Raw genomic sequence first — 22064 nt, 5'->3', positions numbered from 1 at the left:
TTTAGGGCCTTGTATAAAGGCAGAAGCCCCCCCCCCCCCCCTTTGGCGTAAATATTATTTTAGAATGCAAACGCCGTTAAAATAGACACTATACCCAACCATAAGTCTCTCGGCCGGGAATCAAATCAACGACCTCCTGTTCATGAGATGGACGCTCTACCACTGAGCCACCATGTTTGGTGTGAAGATAGAAGAGATATGTTTCATTTCCTTCTTCAAAGTCTTTTTCTTGGAGCTCACCGTTTAATTTCCTATCTTTAAAATAATCTTAGCAGTATTCATTAGCCTGAAAAGCTAACAACTGCGTTGACCAAATCTTTCCCTTGAAACATTACGCAAATTACGGAATATGGCTTTGTGGACGTTGATTTACTGCATAATTTCTGTGAATATACGTGAAAATATTTTGTTTCCAGTGTTGTTGATAATTTCAGTGTATTCTGTTGCTTATTTTCTTAATTCATACCGCGAACTACGGTCCATCATGCACTATAAATACTTTGCAATGTCATTTGATGAAACTAGAGAAGACTTTCAGTTTATTGTTCAGCATTGACGGTAGCTCATCCTTCATAGATTTGGTTCCTTCGTGATTGTTCACATGAGATCCAAGATGGCTGACATCTCTTGGACAAAGGATATTTGTATCTTTGTGATTGCATTTATTACTATTTCTATGGTGAACAGGGTGGAAGGGAATCCGGTGTGAAAAGAAGCTTATGTTGGAGATGATGTTACACTAAGCTGCCCTCGAAAAGGGCTTGCTCTTGATAACTTTAGGAAATTGTATAAAAATGGCACCTTAATTGCAGAGCACACATGTGTTCTCATCGACGATCCCCGTTATAAACAACGAAATACTTTTGAATATTATGATGACGGTCGTTGTGATCGCCTTGACAACTTTCTACATATTTCTAACATCAGGATCAACGATTCTTCTATCTTCAAGTGTATTGGCAGGTATAATTCAGAAGTTTGGTCCTATGATGTACGCGTCATCGGTTGTTCTCAATGCGTTTCAACATCCCACGGACATCCAAACAAAATTTACCTGAATTATAGTCTGATTAATTATTGGTCAGAGCAGGAAACCAGATCTCGAGTTATTCTTTTTAATGCTACAGATAATTCCATAGGCCGTTATATATCTCGTGATGTTATTATTATAAGAAACATTTATACATTTTCTGTGAATAAGACTGGATTGGTTCGTTCAGATTTCTATTTCTATATTGAAGATGGCCAGAACAAGAAAATCACGTACACGCTACAACCTCAAAGTCCTCAATTAACGACAACCTCCACCTAATCGACATCACAAGAAACGATTCAAAATGTAACGACGATATCGCTAAATTGGCCTGCAACCAAGCCTGCAACTGCAAATAGAATACCCGTTAATCGACCTCCGTCAATTTTAACCACGCTTTACCCATCACAAAACAAGAATGCCAGTTTGGACAAGCATGAAATGCATCGTAATATTACCATTATTGCCGTCACTTTTGGATCTGTCTTCATTCTGATATTGATTAGCATTATTATTATTCTACGACGTTATATAAGAAAAGAAAAGCCGTGTTACCAAAGGAGTATGCTACAAAGGAAGTGGTGGAAACCAATGTCTATCAACAAAGTGCAGATCATCCAGAAACTCAAGAGCAAAGAATACATGCACCTGATCATGGACCCTGCAAAACAGGTTGATCAGAAAGAAACCACAGAGAGCTACACATCTCTGGTGAATTACGGTAACAGTATGGTCCAACCTCCACCAAATTGGAAGGAGTCTGGAGCGTGCCCTAGTCAAGATGATCAATACGACGATGGGATTGCACCAGAGAAGGGGAATGACAACACTAAGAGCCATGCATACATGCATCTGATCATGGACCAATCAAAACAGGTTGATCAGAAAGAAACCACAGAGAACTACACATCTCTGGTGAATTACGGTAACAGTATGGTCCAACCTCCACCAAATTGGTGGGCGTGCCCTAGACAAGATAATCAATACGACCATCTGATGGCATCAGAGGAGTGACCAAATTGAAATCTACTATTCAGAAATAATATAGTACATACACTATGTAACCTGTGATTTTTTCGGGGGGGAGGTGGTCACTCGCATCAACTTGTTGAAAAGGTGAAAAATACGAAAATGGTGGCTCTTTCGGCAAATTAACATTTGTTTATTAGCAAAGTGTTTTATGTGTATAAAGAAATTTAGAGTCATTATTTCTAAAAGCGCGAACATACATCACCGCTAAAGCACACACTTTTTTCCTTTTTAATGCGCTTTTGCTCATAATATGTTTTTAATAATGTGTGATAGAATTTATTTTTAGCACATCATAGATTTCTATCATGAAATATTATGATTTTTCTTTTTCAATTATTATTTTCTATTTCCAATCAAATATAGCTATTCACCGTTTATAGAGGGCCCCCACAAACAGTGACGTTGGAGGACAAACAATGAAAACCTATGTATGAAACACGTAATCAATCACTGTTGTAATGCACATGTTTTCTATTTTTATGTCCTCCAATGTGAGGTCAAGTTGGAACCCTTGATACGATGAATGATTTCAACTTAGAAAAAAAAGAAGCTATTACAAAATAGCGAACATTTTAATGGTGACAAAGGGTTGTTAAAAATATTTAAAAACTGAAATCAGATTTGTTTACACTATCCTTATCTGCTTTACTCCGATTCTAAATCAATGGCTCCTCCTCCTTCCCTCCTGTTTTGCTTAGTTTATTTTGCTTTTATTAACGATCGTTTTTACTGGGGATGTTATCATTATGCACTAATACGTATGTACAATATTTCAAGAATACCATATATTATAACTCACCCAGCCAGATCTTTGTATGTATAAAAAAATCGTTATTAGTATTTTTAACACATTACACATGTTTGTATACAAAGCAGTTCTAAAAATAGTTCCTGATTTAGTTTTTTAGTTTCTACTACGACTTGTAATAATCCATACTCAATTAATTCTGTATACCCTTGGGAGAGGTGTCGCTAGCAGCCTATAGTACTAGTTCTGCATCTCCTCCGATATAAGATATAAAGTAAACCCCATCTATCTTTTTTTCTGTTTTATTTTGCTACATACTATTCATCATAATATATTTGTGCATAATGATTTTTCAAGAGTTTATATTGTTTAAATTTTGATTCCATTAGTAAGTGTTTATGCCACGCGCTAATTCGTTTTTTTCATGAATTTATTACTTGTGTATTAATGTTGTATAAGTGAGTGAGTTTTACAAGTCAATCCGTAATGGTCTACATCATGTTATGCTGTGATCAGGTATGCGTGGTTATATTCTTTATTACCATTTAGTCATAATTGCAGAATAAGAGCATTCCTCTTAAATATTTCTTGTATATCATATCCACTGAATATCACTCTACATATATTGTTATTTTTATGAAATGTAATGTATTAGCGCCCCGTTCTTTTCGTATATAGCTTGAATTATTGTGATTTTCGTCACTTGTTAAATGAGAATATGGAGTTTGCACCTATAGTTCCGCTTGTTATAACATCAAAATTCTGCATACATGATGTATATTATTTCCATGTAATAGTCAATGCTATCGTGTAATAGTATACGAAATCGTGTGATAGTTTTTGTTGTTGTTAATAGTGAAATAGTGTAGTTTACATGGTTTATGTTATCCTGTTTACTTATTTCTTTTAACTATATACGTTGACTTTTAAATATGTTTTCGGTATATCATTTCCATCTCTAGTATTTTTTGCTGTGTTGTGTTTTTTTAGTGAGCATCTATTCAAAGTAAGTTCTTTTTCGCTGAACTTTTATACCCGTTTCACCATATTGTAATGGATAAATGAATGAATAACTATCATTATTGTAATCTTTGCTAGTTGATGATGATAAATTATCAAAGTGCCTAAAAAATTGGAAGGTTGAAACAATATTCACAGAACTTCATATCAAGCATAAAGAGTAATCATCAATCATGTTTAGACTAAAATGATTTCATTGTATATGTTATGTTATAAAATGATCATTATTGAACTCTTACTTACTTTCTTACATTCGATCCAATGGTAACAACGTGAGAGGAATCCAGATTTCCATATCAAAGTCAATATCGTTAATACTAACATTGAATTTAATTATATTTTAAACTACGTGTAAAAGTATTTTTATGATGTATAATCTTGCACGCAAATAGATAAAAGACTAATCACTACTTAATATACAGATTAAATTGCGCAAATAATATTGCAAATAAACCATCTATGTGTTTCTTTTATTGATTAATCAGGTTCGATTGAGTGTATCAGCATTTTTTCAATTGATTTGTATTAGGTCAGTAGGTTTTCAAGTGACCCCCCCCCCGTAACTTGCTTAACAGTATAGTACAAGGAAACATGACTGTAGTTTGAAAGGAAATACAAAGAAGGAACAAGTCCTCCAAAAATAATATACTTTACTTCCCAAAATCACAATTCACGGCAGCTGAAATAACACTTCTTTCAATTCTCATAAACTTTTACATTCCTCAGATAATTTTTATGAAGTACATGAAGAGTATTTTGTTTTCATGACAACAATAAGGGAATACACCGAATAAGGCCTTTCAATTTCCACATAACATGTCTGAATTTATGTGACTTTTATATCATATACTTACTAAAGCAAACAGTTCTCAGATTAGAAATGTAGTGTGAGGGTGTGCGTTTAGGTGGGTGAGGATGTTATTATCCGAGTGTGTAATGGTATATGTCCGCGTGTGAATGTGAGTGCTTGCTGCCAGGGATGGGGGGGTCTTCCTATCTCCATGGTTAGCAAAATATATGTTTGAGTAGATCCAAAAAGAAAGAATATTTTGTTTGGGGTGTGGAAAAGGTTTTGTTTTGTTTTATTTTGTTGATGTTGTGTTTTGTTTTGTTTTCGTGTGTGCTTTATATATAAAATCTTTATTCAGATTATTGTATACTTTCTAAGAATAAACATAGAGACTTTTTTTTTCTGTATTGTCTTACAAAAGTTGGAGGAATGGATATACATGTATAAGTACTTTTCTTTATTATGGGATAACCTCTTCACTTCAAAAAGTCTGTACTTTTGATTTTTCATCATACAATACGGTATTATTATACAGTAAATACATGTGAAATTACGAGGTTTTTGTTATTGGTATTATGGGTTATGATAATATTTGTTCGAAAAATTTATATCAAGATGTATATTATTTCATTTGTTATATTGCTGTATAAGTGTACTTCACTTTAATTTGCATACATGTATTTGATTTATTACCCTTGTATGTATGAAAAATGTAATAGTATCTGAATAAAGGCTAAAAAAGCTAGAAAAAAAGAAAAAATATACCTTTTGGAATTTATTGGGGGGACTTTTGGTGCAAGTGTTAAATGAAGTGTATAATAGGGGATTATTAGCAACTTCACAAAGGCAGGGAGTGATTACACTATTAGAAAAGGAAGGCAAAAACCCTTTATACATTCAAAACTATAGACCAACCACGCTTTTAAATGTTGATTACAAGATCTTATCAAAGGTATTAGCAAAAAGATTGAAAAAGGTTCTGAATGAGATAATTCATTTTGATCAATTAGGGTATGTTGAAAATAGGAACATTGGAGATGGTGTGAGATTAATCGATATTTTATTTCAGTCCTCATTTGGAAATATTGGATATTTGATCACGGTGGACTTTGAAAAGGCTTTTGATTCTATTTCCCATGATTTTCTTTTTCAGACTCTTAAATTATTTGGATTTGGCCAGTCTTTCTGTTCTTGGGTTCGTGTTTTATAAAGAGATATAACTAGTTGTATTATGAATGGAGGATATTCCACGGGTTATTTTGATATAAAACGAGGGGTAAGACAGGGGGGCCCCCTTTCTCCTTATCTGTTTTTGCTGTGTATAGAAACACTAGCTTTGGCAATAAGAAGAGACGCTCTAGTTGAAGGAATTCAGTTTGGATGTCATGAAATTAAGCAAATATTTTATGCCGATGATATCACTCTGTTTGTTAAAAATAGCAATTCTGTTAAAAGGCTTAAATATCTTTTGGAAGAATTCGAAAAAGTGAGCGGTCTGAAGATAAACAAAGGGAAAACAAACTTTTTTGGATGGGAAAAGATCAAGACACACCTCAAACTCCGCTATTTGGAAATTTGGTTCAGCAAATTAAAATCTTAGGCGTTTATTTCTCTCTGAATGTAATAATAAAAGATCTAAACTTCAAAGAGATACTTAGCAAAATAAAAAGACTTTGGGGATGGCGGAAACAAAGGGATCTAACCCTAATGGGTAAAATACATTTGTTGAAAAGTTATGCATTATCAAAATTAAATTATGTCTCGTCACTTTTAGTTGTTCCTAATTAGTTGTTCGTTGAGGTGGAACGGATCACTTTTGAGTTTTTATGGTCAGGTAAAGACCGTATAAAGAGAAACATTGTGTATGAGGATTACTCACACGGTGGGTTAAGAATGATGAATTTTAAGTTGTTCATAAAGGCCCAACGTCTAATGTGGCTGATACGTCTATTATACGGGGAACGCAATGCTGGTTGGAAATTGTATTTTGATTTCTGTTTTAGATCACTCGGTGGGAGACTGTTATTTCTATGCGATTTTGATATTTGCATATTAACAGAGACTTTTTTTTTCTGTATTGTCTTACAAAAGTTGGAGGAATGGATATACATGTATAAGTACTTTTCTTTATTATGGGATAACCTCTTCACTTTAAAGAAAGTCTTTACTTTTGATTTTTTTCATCATACAATACAGTATTATTATACAGTAAATACGTGTGAAATTACGAGGTTTTTGTTATTGGTATTATGTGTTATGATAATATTTGTTCAAAAAATTTATATCAAAATGTACATTATTTCATTTGTTGTATTGCTGTATACGTGTACTTCACTTTAATTTGTATACATGTATTTGATTTATTACCCTTGTATGTATAAACAATGTAATAGTATCTGAATAAAGGCTAAAAAAGCAAGAAAAAAAGAGAGGGTGTGTCTGTGTGTTTCTGGTAGGTGTAGGTGTGTGGGGGGTGAGTGTGTGTTTGGTATATAGGGTGACGGGTGTGTGTGTGGGGGGGGGCTTTTTGCATCGGATAAGCCATACATGGACATAACTAAATGAGTTGATTTTAAAATAAGAGAGGAAAGAAAGTCAGAGAATGAAGAGAAGACCAAATGATAAATGTGGATAGAGGAAAAACCCTTATTTACTATTGTTTTAACCGAAAGTTAAACGCAAGCAAATTAGCATGCTTCTTTTCCATAATCACATGTCATTATCAGTGGCGCAAATATAAAAAAAAATGGGGTCAGAACCTGGCGTACAGGAGGGGCAGATCTTCAGAATTTAACACAATGTATAAAACAAATCACATTCCATCCCTTTTCTTGTCATTTTCTTTTAATTTGGGGGGCGTATGGCAACAGCCTCAAGCCCCCCCCCCCCTCTCCCCCTAAAAGTACGCCAGTGAGCAATGTAGCTAGGTTTCGCTTATCGTAATTATTTTACACAGTAACTTGATTTTACTGGAGAGTACTTCCTTATTCATTGTTCAGTATATATTCTATGTCTTCCATTATTGTTCGCATGTGATCTAAGTTCAGAAAGATGACTGATTCTTCACAGATGTTTATTGTTCTTGTGATTATTTTTTTTATTCTGTCAATGGCGTACAGACTGGAAGGGAATCCAGATGTAAAGATAGCTAGTGTCGGAGATGATATTACTCTAATCTGTTATCGTGATGGGGGTTATACTAATAACTACAAGAGATGGTATCAAAATGATACATTAATTGCAGATAGGACAGGTATTTGCATCGACGATCCTCGTTATACACAGCGTCCTACGTATGGTGCCTACATTTATTCTAATTACATAACTGTCTCTAACATCAGAACTAATGATTCTGCTACCTTCAAGTGTAGTGACTATCATTATAAAGAAATTCGGTCCATTGATGTACGTGTCATCGGCTGTTCTAATTGCATTTTAACTATTCATGAAGACCCAAACAAAACTGTAGTGACATGCAGTCTGGATAATTATTGGGCAGATCAGAACAGGACTACTAATTCTCGAGTATATCTTTACTACACTAAGAGATCTACATACTACCATATATATCACAACACGTTCATTATCCAAAACAAGTTTTCATTTTTTATGTTTAACGCTGAATGGGAGATAGTTCAATCAGATTTCTATTTGGATATTGAAGCCAACCAGGAGAAGAGAATCACATGCACGCTACCACCTCAACCATACAGGCAAATTCCTGTCGATACATCTCCTTCTGTTTTTAACACACTTTATCCATCACAAAACAAGAATAACAGTTCGAATGCAATGCATCGTAATATTACCATTATTGTCGCCATTTTGGGATCTGCCTTCATTCTTATATTGTTTAGTATCATTGTTGTTATGAGACGTTATAAGAAATTACAAGTCAACAAAAGGAACACTTCTGAAGTTTTCTACGAATCAGTTCATGACGCATCGCCGAAGGAGCCTGCTACAAAGAAAATGGTGGAAACCAACATCGATCAACAAAGTGCAGATCATCCAGAATATGTTAACATGGTCGACAGCCAGAAATCAGAAGAGAGAGAACAGAATATCGAGAGCGAGGAATACATGCATCTGATCATGGACTCTGCAAAACAGGTTGATCAGAAAGAAACCACAGTGAACTACACATCTCTGGTGAATTATGGGAACAGTATGGTCCAACCTCCACCAAATTGGAAGGAATCTGGAGCGTGCCCTAGTCAAGATGATCAATACGACGATGTGATTGCACCAGAGAAGGGGAATGACAAAACTAATAGCCATGCATACATGCATCTGATCATGGATCCTGCAAAACAGGTTGATCAGAAAGAAACCACAAAGAACTACACATCTCTGGTGAATTACGTTAACAGTATGGTCCAACCTCCACCATATTGGAAGGAATCTGGAGCGTGCCCTAAACAAGATGATCAATGCGATGATGTAATGGCATCAGTAGAGGGGAATGACGACATTGAGAGCTACTATTCAGAGATGATATAGAACATTCATTCTATATAATAACTGCTAAAGAGTGGCAAAAGTGGCAAAAAGTACATAATATTTTCCCATTTGTCATGATCAATGCACGGAGAAAAAAAACATTTGCTAATGCGAACAGTTGTACATAAATTATGTGAATAATGTACTGAGCAATCCATGGTTAGCCCACAGGTTCCATTACTTGTACAAACAGTTGTATGTAATAGGTGTAATCTTTGAGGATATTATAACTTTATGTCGTGAGATACATGTGTGATCATTGTATATATTTTAGTTTAATCTACAGTTATATTTCCGAGCAAACATTGTAATCCATTATCATACGAGGAATTATTTCAGTGAACTACATGCTCATATATTAAAAGAAGAACGATTATGTTTTTATGCTGACGTCTATACACTAGAGCTTCTTGAAATTACCTAGCTTGTATTATGATTCAAGCAAGCCAGATAACATGTTTGTTAGTTTCTGGGGGAGGGGGGGGGGGGTTGGGGGAGGATGGTTTATTGGTTTATGATATTTTTCTGCATTCCAATCAAAGGCACATTGCAGCATTTCATATTACACATCAAGAACACAAACAAGGGTACAATAACCGTAATATGAAACATCAAAGTGGTTTTTAGTGAGAAAGATAATGCAGTGTTGACGGGAGGAGTCTTCCGCCGGCGCACAGTGGGCCAGGAGAGAGCAAAAGTGCGCCAAAACTAATTTTTGGTCATGGAACAAATTTTGTTTTTTTCATGTTCTAAGCAAAGATAAGAACCTGTAGAATGCCTCCATACAATATTTCTCCATTAAATTGATTTTTAGTTGCCCATTTTTATTCAATATTACCGGGAAATGACTCTTTACGGCTACCGCATGTGTAAATGACACGTTTTAGATATTTCACTGTTTTAACAAAACGGATTGCTTAATTTATTTCTAATTCACGGTGCTCTTTGATGAATGATTGTTTTAAGTAATCAAAGATTTTCAAGATAAAATGATAATCCCTTCAGAGGCAATTTTGGACGAAACCATTTCACAATGGGGGGTTTTATCAACTTTTTTTTTTCATGAGCATTTCTTTTACAAATTGCTGCCGATTGCTGCGCTGTAAATACCATGACGGTCTCTGTTATAGTTTATGCTTTACACTGATACCAAATTTAGCTGCATATACGTGCATTTTCTGGAGATATAACCAATTTTTCAACCACATGTTCGCCGTATTTATCACAAAAATCGTTCCAAGTTAGTGTCCCATTATGCGCGTGCCGAACGTTGCGGGTGACTAAACAAACTCCCCGTCGCGTGCTAGGAGAGAGAGATAGGGGGGGGGTCTGGCTCAAGTGTCTGGCTCTTGTGACTGGTGTCTGCCTTTGAAATATTTTCGTTAAACATCCGTAAAGGCAAGCTTTCATTTCCAATTCCACTAACTGTATGATAATACATGTAACACAACTTCTATTCATTTTTATGCCAAACTGTTCCATCCCGTGTTCCATATCTGATATGCTGTCATCCTGAGAAGATTAATTCTTAAGGTAAGATTCCCGGGTAGAATATATATATTTGTTTTGTTGTTCATAAACCAAGTAGGGGCTACTCTATATCGCTATAACACACATGACTAGGGATGTGATAGGTCTCACGCAGTTTTCTGACAAAATATGAAATGTGTATAGGACAGAGATGGGATATACGTGGGCTCTATTACATGTATAAGTTGCATTATCATTATTAGTATTTATCCCCCCAAAAGGGTTTGTAACTTCACATACACGTATGAATTCGTTTATCTCTTGGCTCATTCTAAATTTGCTATAATCGTTAGTATCGATCAGGAAGGAAGTGTATATTATCATTTCAAGGATTGTTTGGTTTATGACTCTCATTGACTTTATATGTTTTCCACAGACTAATGGTAACAGGTGACATTGTGATTAGTAGCAAGTTTTTAAGAGTACAACAATCACAGCCTCTTCCCCCTGATGTTCAAAGTATGCTAAAAGATCCTCTCACCAAATACATAATAGTTGGTGAGATAGAGAGAGAGATTCTGATTCGGAATAACTTTGTATACGCCGTTCTTGGTGAAATAGGTAGGCCTTGTAGGGCCTTGTACTAATTAACCTGCAGAGGACCCGGCCTCTATTATTTATCACTGGAATCATTATTTTAAAGATTTCACTGTCCACTTCTGGTATCAATCCATTTTAATTTATGTAGTTGTGGTTAATCACTGTACCCAGGGAATGAAAATACTCCTTTTCATTTTTTTTACAATTTCACTTTGAATTTTACAATTCCTGATTCATGGTAGGGCGCCCTCTTTAAGCGATACTCAAGTCACCAATTGAATTATTAATTTTGTACCCCGAGCACAGACTTTTCTTGTTTGTTTGCCTGTTTGTGTGTTTGCTGTTTGCTAATATTTTTAATTATTGCTGAAATTTTTCTAAAACTAGTTTCTGAAAATTTGAAACCTATTGTAGAATTAGAAACATGTAATTTCTTCTCAAATGTTAACAGCCAATCAGAAAACAGTATTTTAACGACGTCATCAATATTTGAAAGTACTTTTATTGAATTCTACGGGTGAAATTACCCCTACGTACCAAATTTAATCGTACAAATTTGTGAATAATGGGTTTTGGCGCACTTTGGGTTCATTCTGGCCCACTGTGCGGCGGTCTTGCAGACTTTAAAAAAATATTTCAGAATTATTTTGACGAAGTGCAAATGCAGGTATACGCATACGCATGCAAATAATAGCGTATTTGGCAATAATACCGTGTTTATACTTAATCGGCTTTTGGTTCAGAACCGCGAGCCGATGCAGAATCGGTCCTTGGTTTGCGTTTACACGTTGTTACAGCTCGCGATGCAAAAACCTAAAATGATACGCACAACAACAATATACGTCATTATAAAAACAACGCTGGATCAGTGCGCTTACAATTACGTCACAATGGTAAAGTAAATGAAATGCGCAGAAATTGCCGATGCAGAATCGAGCCGATTCTGCATCGGATCGCGGTTCAGAACCAATTACTTTGGTGGTGCAAATTGCCGGTTCTGAACCGCGAGCCGATTCAAGTTACTCGCGTTTACATGCTATGAAAAAGCCGATGCTGCATCGGCTCGCGGTTCAGAACCGCGAGCCGATTCAAAAGCCGATTAAGTGTAAACACGGTATATTAATTGTACCGACTCATGAGATATATATTTAACAATTTTGTATATAGTGTAAATACATTCGTGTTAACATGTGATAGTTCTATTTTAAGAAAAATATGTTATTTTGCTGATTTACTAGGTTTTATCATTATCTTTTTTTTTATTTAGAGAGGGGATCTACATCTTACTATAACTTTTTTTTCATTTAATTGATGCATATCAAAATCTGAAATTTGATGCATATGACGTTTTGTTATGTTGAAGTCTTATATTATGACGTGTACTTTTATCACTTGTGAAATATGGATATGAATCTATTAAGAGATAGATCAATAAATAAATGAATGAATGAATAGATAGTATTTACCTAACAAACAAATAAATGTAATGAATAATTATCATTTGGAAGTTTGTTCTGTATGTCAGGGCCTGAAGTCATATGTGCTTCATGAGGTTTAACTAGTTTGGAGGTTTGTTAACCCAGGGACACTTACTAATGAACGAGTTGGATATGAACCAAATAACAAATTTCGAAATGTGATGGAAATTCATCATTTAATAGATTTCATCTCTTAATACATTCTTTTCGTCATTATGGGAGGTTGAACCTTAAACTTCCGTCAGGGGCTCCTTTAGATCACACACACAAAAAAATCCTTGAATAATACTATTATTATATATAATAATATTAGGTATAGGTTCGTAAAACTTAGTCATCCTGTGCCTAATATATTTGACTCCTAAATATAGTCATATCCCATGTCCTTACTGGTCTAACAATGTCCCACAGGGATTTCAAAGAAGGAAACAAAAACTAAAAACTTAATATAAACAGCATTATTTTTGTATCACAAGGTCATAAAGCACTACAACTTAAACAAACCCACTTTCTATTCTAACGAAGTGTTTCTCGCTCGATTTCACAAAGATCATAAACAACTATTTTCTTTTTGTTTCAATAATTAAGAAAAAATACACAGAATAACATATTTCAAGTTCCACATATTCAATATCTGACTTGGTGTGGTTCTATCATCTGGTTATCCTTTATGAAGATAGTAAGAAACAGCTCTGATGTAAAAAGAAATGGTGTGAGTGCCTGTGTGTTAGTTTGTGTGTGATTGGTTTGTGGAGTGTTGTGGGTGAGTGTGTTTATATGGAATATGACATAGAGGTATAGATCTAATTGAAGAAATCGATTTTGAAATGATGATAAACATGTATGAGTGGGTGTAGGTCAATAAAGGAGTGGAAAGAAAGTCAGAGAAAGAAGAGAAGATACATGTGTGAAGATAGAGGAAGTGCCCTTCTTAATTTAAACTCTGGTTTTACTTGAAGATGAACACAGGGGAGGCGGAACGAAGTTGAAAGTGGGGGGAACACAGTTTTCTTTCGAAAAGGGCATAATTTTAAAACAAAGAAAAAAGGTCTTATCTAAGGTGGTGTAATGAGCCAAAAATTTTGACGGGGCTAGATATGTCGTATTACGTATGATTTATAAGAAGCTGCGAGCGCGCAAGAGTTTTGACATTTTTATTACAAAAATCAAATTTTGTGATATATTTTTGACATGATATTTAGAAAAATATCATATTTCCCCCGTTTTCTCTTTCCTTTCTTTCCTTTTCAAGAGCTCCCCTATCTGTATTCTTACAAGTGTGTTCCTTCATTTAATAGTAGTATTATATAAAAATGAGAATATTGTTTTCTTTAAAGGGCACTTGTTAACGGCATAAAACGGGTCTTTCTCATGTGAAAAGGGCACAGAGCACGTTCGTGAGGGGGCATTGTTTGGTAAAAATTGGCACTTAAACGAGAAAGGGCACTCGGTAACACCTACAAGATGTGGGGGGCACTGTGCCCCCCCCCCCCGGATCGCCGCCCCTGGATGAACATGTGTCGTGGTTATGACATCAAACTGTTAAGGAATCTTTCTTAAAATGATTGGAAATGTTGATTTATCAATTGCTTTTCAATTATTCATTATTTTGATAATTATATTGCACCTAAATGGGTATGCGCTGTGTAAGATTATGAAATAATCACACTGGTCAGAAATGAACATGGCATATGTGTGAGTCACAATATATAAATATATATATGAAATGTGTATGTATATATATATATATATATATATATATATATATATATATATATATATCTCATAACAATCACCAGTCTGTAGCTGTCTAACAACTCATAATACATGCTTTGTGGGCCAAAGTCTGGTCAATGTAAAGGGTCTTGCAGGCCCCAAACTGCGCATGGGTGCTGCGGCTTTGTCAAAGGAAAGCTGATCGTGCGAAATTAATGACTATGGCACACACTCCATGATCAGAATTTTGTTGTCAAATGTAGCGAAACAAACAAATAACATATTACCTTATTCAGAACAAAAAAGGAATATGCAAACAATTGGAACGCCTCTGGCAGTCTCGGCTGCATTTCGCCATATAATATGCTGTTACCATGGCAACACGATTTCTGACACATACGAAAATGTGTCTTGCGCATCTTTACCCCAAAACCAATGTGTGTTCCAAACGTCATGAGAATTGGTAAAAAAAAAATGAAGAAGTAGGCCTACATGTATTTCGAGTCTTTTCGACCTTTAAGATTTGCAATGGACTGACCGTATGCTGATTCCTAAATACCGTCTTTAAGGAATGGTAGGCAATTCTGTACATGTATTGCATGTCCTTAGCACTTTAATTAGTGTCTGAATATATCTTCTTAAAGGGTGTTGTAAGAAAATATTTTCCATCAATTGCAATTCCTGATGAAAAATCAAAATCTCTGATTGTTACTCAAACAAATTCATTTTTACTGCTAGTTGCAAAAAAAAACAGAACATTTAATGGTGAATATCATTTACCACAAGAAAGTATCACCAGTCGTTCTTAAAGTCGCTCTTAACTTACGAACAGCTTTATGAAACGACCCCCCGCAATCAAGTGCAAATTTTTTGCAATTAATTGCCAGACTTATGATTGATTTTTTAAACTCAAAATTAACTCGCATTGATCGCAAGAATATGAAATGCCCCAGAAGTTTTCTAAGGAACACAAAGGAAAATACAATAAACAATTCTAATGACACCTCTCAATCAATTTATTTTAGCCTACAATTTGATATTTATGAACATGGTTACAGCACCTTTGAAACACTGAAACAAAAATAGAATCTACTCAATTTTTCAACATTTTAGCATTAAAAATATAAGAGTTAGAAATACAAAACCATTTAGTTACTGTATTAGGCAACTTTTTAAAAAGTCTGTTGAGTGCTGCTACACTGCAAAAACTCTGGTGTTGATATAACACCAGTCAGGAATCTATATATGTCCACACCAGAGAAGTGTTAAACAACACCAGTTTTCTTTTGGTCTAACACCAGATAGGTGTTTATACAACACCAATTAGTATTAAAACAGCGTCGGTTTGATTCCAAACTGGTGTTGTTTCAATACTTCTCTGGTGTGATTTCGGAGTTTTTGCAGTGTTTAGGGATGCCATGTATATTTTCATTACAGTTTTCCTGCAGTCTCCATTGATTTGTCTAAGGTGACTGTAATGATTTGTAATGAAATGCTACATGATTCCTGTGGGACAGATGTGACTCTGTGAATTATATAACAAGGTGCTGTAATGTTTCTAATGCAATTCTCGCTACCCCAAATAGCGATTTCGCCGAGATCCGGGAAAATCCCTGTAACGTGCATTGCATTATGGGATAGCTTTTTCGGTATTACAACTTCCTGTTCGGAAGTCCAACGCACTGTTTTGCCATTTAGATCAACAGTGCCGTCATGCACAACAACACAACGTAGCTTTCGCTCGGAAAGTTCGTGATCACAACCCTCTCTTTCACTAACAGTTTTACAGCCTTTTCTGCTAAAGTCACTTATTCTGCCTGACGCTTTCCATTGCACGGTATTCATCTGTCAGTTAAGATTTTTTTAAGTTCCGAAACTGATTTTTATCCATTTTGTGGTCGACGAAAAATTGAACGAAGTGAATGCTGAATATATTTAGTGTCTAGTTGAATACGATCGTGATGTCAGGCCGGTCGCTAAATGCAAAATTTTAAGATATTCATTATTTGTTTGATTTTTTTATAACCAAATAAAAACATGAATAAAAATTATTCTCACGTGAAATATATTTTTTATTTTTATTTATAATTCAAATGGAATCAAAACTGACCAAATGTAATAAAAAGTATTATACTCTGTACATATTACGCTGATTGGCATCGATTTCAGCGTGGTGGAAAACTCAGTCCGGACCTTTCGTTTGAGGACGCGCACGCTTATTTACGACGTTAGTTGATTTTGGAAGAGACTTTTTGGGCCCGTCATCATGGTCGTCCTGCAATGCAAATTGTGTGACATGAGATTTTTTTTTCGTTTCGCATCTGCGACGGAAACATTCAATATGCGTTTCGTGTGCAAAATTTTGGTTGCTACTATGGTAACAGCGATATATCTCATTGAGGACGACTTTCCAAAGCCACATTTGACTCCTCCTAGAGCTCGAGAGGCCGCCCGGGGGGCCCACTTCCATTGATTAGTGGATCCCAGGAGCGACCACGCGTAAAAGGGGACAGAGTGGGCAGGTACGTTACGTATAGGCCTATGTAACGTTATAAGGGTGTCAAAACGATGTTTAAAATGCTGACAAAAAAGGGATATCCAATACTTGTAGGGTTTCACAAGCCAAATTCTTGTTAAGAGATGCATTTTCATAATCTGGAAAAGAATTACTTCCCAGCTTGTTTAGGGTATTTTTCGAAACCCCATGGTCGTGCCTGGTATCCACTCATTAATGGAAGTGGTCCCCCCGGAATTTGAATCTAATCCCCATTTCTGGGGGAAGTAAAACATAATGCCCATTACATCGTGTGTGAGAGGCATATCGTTTGTGTAGAAGGAATAAACAAAAGAAACAAAAGAAACAAAAAGAAACGAGTTCAAATGTATTACATAATGGTGTGCACATATCAACTCACGCGAAATGTTCGGCTGGAGAGGTTGATCTGACCCATGAAATCAATTGCCAGTGATACACCAATAATCCACATTAAATGTAATATCGATTCGATGGACTGTAATGATCTATATCTAAGCCTTCATTCAGTAAGTTTTTCCTCACTCAATATGTACTCGATTTGTTTGAAAAACCACTTTCTTATCCATGTCATAATCTATTTTAGGTCTTCATTTCGAATATCTCAAACCATCAGTCGTAATATACATGCTATGTATGGTGCGAGTGTCGCAGAAAAGGATTTTGCACACGAAAAGCAGATCTGTAGGGCCTGTAACCCCCCTGTAACACAAAGTTTAGCATTGATTGTAGAGCAGTTTTCTACGTTTGATTCTATTGACTATAATGCACATTCAATCTTAAAAATCAAGTGTATGATTAAGCGTTAACTTTTGTGTTAGGGGACCCTAATATTAGCGTCCGTGAGGATTGCGAAAGGTCCCAAGTATCGCGAACCTCGCGCGAGCATGCATGACTCTAAACCGGAAGTGGTGATGACGACCCGACGGAGTGAAAAATTATCTCGTCTCGCGCATTATGAGATTTTTGTTCCTATTTGGGGTAGCGAGAATTGATTACAAAAATGATTTTGTCGTTTCCATATTCAATTCTAAGATGTTTTGTTTGATATGAATTTAAATTAATTTAAAAAAAAAACATCTTGTATTTGTCCATACTAGTATACTCATAAAAACCGTATTCCATGACATTCAATATATACACGTGAAATAAGTTACCAAAATATTGAGAGAAAAATCGACCTACTTGAATAGATTAAATAAAAGTGTTTATCATTCGCTTTGCCCGTCTCCATTAATACCCAATTATCCTTCACTATTTCCCACTTGTACCTCATCACCAGCTTTACAATTACCTCAGATTGATACAACATACAATTTCTAAAAATTCTGAATACCCTGTAGGCAAATAAGAGGTAATATCCTATTTTGGATGTGTTTATCATGGCAAATATTTCCTTATTCATCAATAAGAGATTGAGTATAGTTAGGTGAAAGTGTCAGGTACTAATAAAGTTGTGTTTGTTTGGTCTATCACCATAGATTTCTAGTGGCCCTTTAGAAAGGTATAAGTACTTCACTACATCCTATTCGGTCACCTTCAAGTCTTCCTCATGATTTCACAAGAACGTCACGTCCCTAAAATCACGGTCAATTCTCGTGAATTTCCTGTCAACAGGACAACACAATATTAAACTTCGGTTTTTATTAATGGAAAATATTTCCTCATTTCATTCCGCATGTGGAAGCAACGTGGTGTAGCGGTTCTGACTCTCGGCGCCTTCTAATCCTTAGTTCGAAAACGAAATAAGGTTCGTTAGTCCGAACATGATATTAATTTATTTTAGTAACAGAAACGGTGTTGTGATTAAAAAAATAACAGTATATTATAGTTTCAACAGAGGATGTTACATGCGTATGTTGTGGTTGAAGCATGCATTGCATCAAGATTTGGCGCGTGGATCAAGCATCTTAGTTTTTTTAATTTTCTCTGAGCAATTGCTGCTTGAGCGAATAAATATTGGGGACTGCGTGTTGGTCACATGCGAATAACCTCCAGATTGGGGGGGTTGGGGGAGGGGGTGTCATTTTTACAGCTTCTGTGGGTTATGAATTTTTTTTGTTAATCCTCGTTGGAAAAATGCCCTTTTCTCAAAATGGAAAATGCCCTTTTTTTCAAAATGAAACGTGCCCTTTTTCGAAATCATATACCCTTTTTGAAGTAGAGCATAATACATTTTAGGTTAGATTTTTTTTGATCGCGCTTCGCGCTTGCCTCAGATATTATGTAGTAGGGTGCTCATCCTGTTTCTAGTTATTAAACTACTTAGAATATCCAGTTCTCAGGTTCGAATATCATAAATTTTCAGCTCGCGCTTCGTGCTCGCATTATATGATTTATGTATCCTATAAAGAATAACGAGCCCTATTTTGTATTCGGATTAACGAACCCTTTTCGTTTTCGGATTAACGAATATCGACATATATATAGGCAATTTACGTGTTTCGGAATTAGGAACCTTCGGAATGATAATCTCATGGTGAAAATATCACAAAAATGCCCATTTTGACATGAGTGCTATTGTTGGCTTTGCCCCAAAACGAAAATTCGTTCCGCCGCCCTACTTTTTGCCTTCCCATCCTCATAAAAATTGAGCAGCAACGGTATCCCCCCCCCTCCACCACGCTTACCATTTCGGTTTTCCCGGCTTCGCCACCGATTATTACATTTTTCGGATTAACGAACCTTCGGAATAAAGAACCTCATTTCGTTTTCGGACTAGCGAACATTCGGAATAATGAACCTAATTTCGTTGCATGATGCAATATAATGGAACATAATATGATTATTTATCTATCGAAACACAGCTCAGAAATATATGATTTATGCTAGATATATATATTTGGTATACATTGGATTGCAAATAGCCTGAATGAAGGTAAAAGAGAAAGATACTGATGTTAGAATTACCCTATAGTATAGTAATTGTTTTTTTTTCTTCAGGAATTTAAGGAATTTATATTCTTTTACTTTAATTTGACTAGTTTATGCCTTGCGCTAATTCAATTTTTCATATATACTTATATATATATATATATACTTATATGTCTTTTGCACATTATCAATTGTTCCCCATTCTTTTCCTTTTTTTCCCCCACTCTTATGCACCAGTTTATTATGCCTTTCTTTGTAACCTGTTTGACCCACCTCTCACTAATTCCCTTGTTATTCATCCCTCTATCACTGTTTTGTTCCAGATCCTGTTTGATGTTGCCTGCCTTATTATCTTAATCCCTCTTGGCATGAGGTCTTTTACTGGCCTTACTTACACTCTGCCTACTCCTTTTCTTTCATCCCCTTCACTAACCTGATTGGTCTTCTCTACTCACTAATGCCCCTTTTGTCTCCTTGTTTCTATGTTGCTGTAGCTTGTTTGTGGTCTATATTATGGTTAATCGCTGATGTGGTTTACGGTACACCATGTGAAGTGTTGTAGAAACAGTGGATAGGAGAAGAGAAGAAATGGATAGGCGAGAAAGTGGAGATTTGAGAGTAGAGTATTCTTTCTTGAAAGTAGTCCTGAAAAGGACTGTAAACCAGGAAAGATTGATGAGTTGAGAACAGCTTGAGTAGTAGAGCTAGTGAGGAGATGCTGGCTTGAGTCGGCGAGTAGAGATGATGAGTAGTAGAGAGACTCGACGTTTCGGGCAGGTTGACTGTCCGTCTTCAGGACAGAAGACGGACTCCTGAAGACGGACAGTCAACCTGCCCGAGGAGATGCTGGCTTGAGTCGGCGAGTAGAGATGATGAGTAGTAGAGAGACTCGACGTTTCGGGCAGGTTGACTGTCCGTCTTCAGGACAGAAGGCGGACTCCTGAAGACGGACAGTCAACCTGCCCGAAACGTCGAGTCTCTCTACTACTCATCATCTCTACTCGCCGACTCAAGCCAGCATCTCCTCACTAGCTCTACTACTCAAGCTGTTCTCAACTCATCAATCTTTCCTGGTTTACAGTCCTTTTCAGGACTACTTTCAAGAAAGAATACTCTACTCTCAAATCTCCACTTTCTCGCCTATCCATTTCTTCTCTTCTCCTATCCACTGTTTCTACAACACTTCACATGGTGTACCGTAAACCACATCAGCGATTGTACATACCACCATGCAAACCTTCAAACAATATATTATGGTTGTTCCACTTTATATGTTTGTCATTTTGCCTCCGACGAAGATTCTGCTAGGATCGAAAGCTTAGGCCTCTTTTTGACTTTCTAAATTATTACCTGTATAAAAAGTGAGTAGGTTTTACAAGCCTATCCGTAATGGTCTACCAATGTTAGGCTGTGATCAGGTATGCGAGGTTGTATTTCTTTATTACCCTCCATTGCAGGTATTTAGTCATACTTGCAGTATTGTGATCACTCTTCTTAAATATTTCTTGTTTATTCATATCCGCTTTATATTGCTTTACATTCATTTTTGCATGATAATAATTCCCATGAAATTTAACGTAATAGCGCCCCCTTCTTTTCGTATATTATTTGAATTCTTAAGAAAATAGACATTGCACAGAAGTTTGCAAAATAAACACCAACCATCCAACCAACTTTGCCCTTTCCACGAACCACTAGGGTACCTAAGGGGGGCAGACTGCCCCCCCCCCCCCCTGACGAGTCACAACCCATGCAGGGTTACTTCTCAATTTTTTCGGGTACGAAATCCTTTATTTGTAGTCGAAGACCTTTTTTTTTTTTTTGCTCGTCAAATTTTTTCGCGGACGAAATATCCTCGAAAAAATTTGCTCCCCTTCTGGAAAATCCTAGGTACGCCATTGCCACGAAAAATCATGCATCACGCGCGTTGTTTACAATTCTGTATTTATATATATTAATTCATTTTTGGCGTAGATTTTATGAAATTCTGTAGAAGTTACTAATAGGTGGATTGGTTACTAATTAGAATTAACTTATTCATATAATCGTCGCTTAATGGCTCTGTGGTTTGACTTCCCATGGGCTTTCTTTCGCCGAAGCCTGACTTATCAAAGTGACTGGCGCGTATAATCTGGAGAGATTGGAGAGCGCCATCATATTCAACTATGTAACTATTTGTGGTTTTTGTCATTGGTTAAATGAAACAACAATTCTCATAAACTATTACATTTATCAGATAATTTTTATGAAGAACATGAAGAGTATTT

Source organism: Lytechinus pictus, chromosome 3 (assembly GCF_037042905.1).
Source record: "Lytechinus pictus isolate F3 Inbred chromosome 3, Lp3.0, whole genome shotgun sequence".
NCBI classification, from domain to species: domain Eukaryota; kingdom Metazoa; phylum Echinodermata; class Echinoidea; order Temnopleuroida; family Toxopneustidae; genus Lytechinus; species Lytechinus pictus.
The sequence above is the reverse complement of the archived record's forward strand: the minus strand, read 5'-3'. Positions refer to the sequence as shown.